Source organism: Lynx rufus, unplaced genomic scaffold, assembly GCF_022079265.1.
Source record: "Lynx rufus isolate CCGP_SWC_20201006 ecotype Redwood Valley unplaced genomic scaffold, mLynRuf1.p SCAF_7, whole genome shotgun sequence".
NCBI classification, from domain to species: Eukaryota; Metazoa; Chordata; class Mammalia; order Carnivora; family Felidae; genus Lynx; species Lynx rufus.
The window spans coordinates 131,649,482-131,653,512 of record NW_025814889.1 but is presented as its reverse complement, the minus strand read 5'-3'; positions in this window follow the sequence as shown (position 1 = coordinate 131,653,512).

Below are 4,031 nucleotides of genomic sequence, written 5' to 3'. Positions count from 1 at the left end.
TCCGGCTCCGGCGCCGCTCCGAGCTGCGGGCGCCGACCCGCGGGCGGCGGGCGCAGGGCGGGGAGGAGGCGGGGCCGCGGCCTGGGTGACCGCGCTCCGGCTCCGGCTCCGGCGCGGGGTCCCGGCTCGGCTCGCTGCTCCCTGCCCGGCCCTGCCCGGACCTGCCCGAGCAGCCGCCGCCCGCGTGGCCCGGCCCGGCCGGCCGCCGCCTACTCACCGCCGCCCGCCCCCCTCGCTGTGGGCCGGGCGCGGGCGTCCCGCTGGCCTCGGTCCCCGCCCGCGGCCGCCGGGAGCGGGGGGCCTGGCGCCCCACCCAGCGGCGGCTCCGCCCCCAGACGCGCCCCCGCCCGCCCGAGGGCCCGACTGCCCACAGCCCCCCTCGGCTTCGCGGTCCCGGCCACCGCTTCCCCTCGGGAAGCCCTCAAAAGACAACTCCGGGACAGCCCCGTCACCTCCTGGAGACTCGCCCGGCCCACAATGACTTCTTCCATCCCACTACCTCCACCACGATGCCCCCCTGGAATTCTCCTTTCTGCTCTCTTCCCACGCTTTGGCCTAAGGACCTGCGTGCAGATCCCCTACACTGATTTCCCTCAACCCGCTCAGCTCTCCTGGCCCGAAACTTGGCGCCGGCATTACCCCCACGTCAGGTCCGTCGGGTCGTTCCCCTGCTGGCCGCAAAGCGCCCCCCAGATGGCCACCAGCTTCCCCGACCCTGTCTCACCACTCCCAAACACCCCTGACCTCCACAGCCCTGTCTGCCACCGTCCCCTCCCCCCATTGCCTGCCCGGGAGCCTCCATGCCCCCCCACCCCTCCTCCCACCCTCCCCCCCCCCCCCCCCCCCCCGTCAGCCTAGGTGTCCACTCAGCGATGTTTTGAGCCTAGCCACGGGTCCTCCAGGGTTCTCTCCCCCTGTGTAGGCTCGGGGATCTCCTCCTCGCCAGCCCGGATTACAGTGGTGGCGGGTGGGGCCCCCGTGGGCCCGGCCGGTGGGAAGCAGGCCCTTGTCAAGCGGGGCTCTGGGCCTCAGCCCCAAGCCATATTCTGCTCCCCTCTCCAAGACCCGGGTCAGGGACTCCTCCCCAGAGGCCCATCCAGACCTCAGATGAATCAGCCTCCCACTCAGCTGCCATGGTGGTGACGTCACCCTGACCAATGTAATAGTTAGCTGGGATGGGTCTGTCGCTCCACCTCCCAAGGGAAGGGGCAGGGTCTTAGTCACCTCTGCCACCACTCAGCCCTTGGAGGTTGGAAAGAAGGGGCCTTTGGGGGTCCTATCCACCCGGGCTTGGAATCCTGGTTTTCCCCCCACTCACTCGGCCCAGTGATGGGCCTCCCTGAACTTCAGTTTCCACATCTTAAAAACAGGGACAGGGGCACCTGGGTGGCTCAGTCCATTAAGCAGCGACTCTTGATTTCGCCTCAGGTCCTGAGCTCACAGTTGGTGAGTTTGAGCCCCGAGTCAGGCCATTCGCTGATAGCATGGAGCCTGCTTGGGATTCTCCCTCTCCCTCAAATAAAAAAACATTAAAAATGTTTTTAGGGGCTCCTGGGTGGCTCAGTCGGTTAAGCGGCCGACTGCGGCTCAGGTCACGATCTCGCGGTGCGTGAGTTCGAGCCCCGCGTCGGGCTCTGGGCTGATGGCTCAGAGCCTGGAGCCTGCTTCCGATTCTGTGTCTCCCTCTCTCTCTGCCCCTTCCCCGTTCATGCTCTGTCTCTCTCTGTCTCACAAATAAATGTTAAAAAAAAATTTTTTTAAATAAGGATAATTCCTGAGTAATGTACAGAATTGTCGAATCATTATATCGTGCGCCTGAAACTAATGTAACACCGCGTGTTAATTATTCTCCAATGGAAAAAAAACATAGGGATAATTCTTGCTTTACAAAGTGGCTGAGAGGATTAAGACATAATGTGCCAGACCTTTCGGTCATCACTCATAAATTCTAATTATTGTTATCTGGTACGCGGTAAACATGAGGTAAAATGGATTAGAAACAGTTTGTATCCAGTTTCTTACCTGGGCCTTTTGGTAAATCGTGGAGGAGAGAAGCCCACTTGGGGATTCCCACCTCCTCAAGGACTTTCGGAGCCCCAGCCCAGAATGCCATCATGACCCCAACCGGGGCCAGCCTCCCATCTTAGATCTGTTCAAGGCCGGAAGGCACATTCTTGGCCCAGAATGGGGACTCTGAGGCCACATAGGAAGTGGCTGCCATGGGCCAGCCTGCCTAGCCAGACCTCTTGGCCCCTCACCAGCCCTGAGCTCCGTACATCCTGCCCTTTCCCCTGTGGGAAAGCAACTCCAGGAAAGGAAGGTTCCTTCACTAAATCAGAGACTTGGCCTCAGGACCCACCCTGGCCCTCAAAGGCCGCCAGGACTCTGTCTTTAATACTCAAGAGGGCTTTTTTTTTTTTAATTTTTTTTTTATTTATTTTTGAGACAGAGAGAGATAGAGCATGAAAGGGGGAGGGTCAGAGAGAGAGGGAGACACAGAATCCGAAACAGGCTCCAGGCTCTGAGCCATCAGCCCAGAGCCCGACGCGGGGCTCGAACCCACGAACTGCGAGATCGTGACCTGAGCTGAAGTCGGACGCTTAGCCAACTGAGCCACCCAGGCGCCCCCCAAGAGGGCTTATATCCCTGTACTCACCAGCCTAAGGGGCTCCCTTCAAGTCCCTGAAGACAGCCCCAGATCAGACCTTGATCCGGTTGCCATAGTAATAACTTATACGGCACAGCCCTCTGGGCCCCCATTAGTCCAACTGTGGGTAGCCCATTTATAAGCTCATTATCTGAGTCAGCTCACCACGATAGGAATAAGGACCTGCATGACCACTGCTGTGTGACGCAGCCCAGACGACTCACCCCCACGAGCCCCAGTTTCCTACCCTGTAACATAGGGATAATAAACTTTGCCTTCCCTGAATCCCAGGGTGGTGGGTAATCAGGTGAGATAATGGATAAAAACTTGCTGTGCATGGGGTGCCTGGCTGGCTCAGTCAGTGGAGTATACGACACTTGATCTTCAGGGTTGTGAGTTCAAGCCCCCTGTTAGGGGTAGAGCTTGCTTAAAAAAAAACGAAGAAAGAGGGGCGGGGCGCCTGGGTGGCTCGGTGGGCTGAGCCTCTGACTTCAGCTCAGGTCTCGATCTCACAGTTTGTGGGTTCAAGCCCCGCGTCGGGCTCTGTGCTGACAGCTCAGAGCCTGGAGACTGCTCTGGATTCTGTGTCCCCGTCTCTCTGACCCTCCCCTGCTCACGCTCTGTCTCTCAAACAATACAAACATTACAAAAAACTTTTTTATTTAAAAATAAAAGCTAACGTTCCTGTTTGTCTCCCTCAATCCCGGCCCCAGTTGTCAGTTTGAAACGGACCCTCTGCATTTGTATGCAAACATGGTCTCAAGGAACACCTGGGTGGTTCAGTCAGTTAAGCATCTGACGTCGGCTCAGGTCATGATCTCACAGTCCGTGGGTTCGAGCCCCGCAACAGACTCTGTGCTCCAGCTCAGAGCCTGGAGCCTGCTTCAGATTTTGTGTGTGTCTCTCTCTCTGCTCCTCCCCTGCTCACGCTCTGTCTCTCTCTCAAAATAATAAACATTTTTAAAAAACTAAAAAAAAAAAAAAACAAAACGAACTGAAAGCGTTCTACTTCTAAAACCCCATTAAAAAAAAACAAAAACAAAAACCCACCCATGGTTTCAACAAATATTTACTGAGCACCTGCTTCCCAGCTTGAGCGCTCAAGGGGAGATAGGAGTAACAAGACAGGATTCCTGCCTTGATGGAGCTAGCTTTCTAGCAGGGAAGGCAGGCAGGGGACAAGAAAACAAATCAACAAAGATAATTTCAGATGGTGAGTGGTGCTGGGAAAAAAAACACGGCCAGACACCGTGATAGAGCCATGGAGACAGATGGGGCAGCCAGGGAAGGCATCTTTGAGCTGGGGATGCCAGCTGAATGACACCCATCCCCCCAGAAATGACACCCATCCCCCCAGAAAGCAAGGTGCATACAAGCCAGTGAG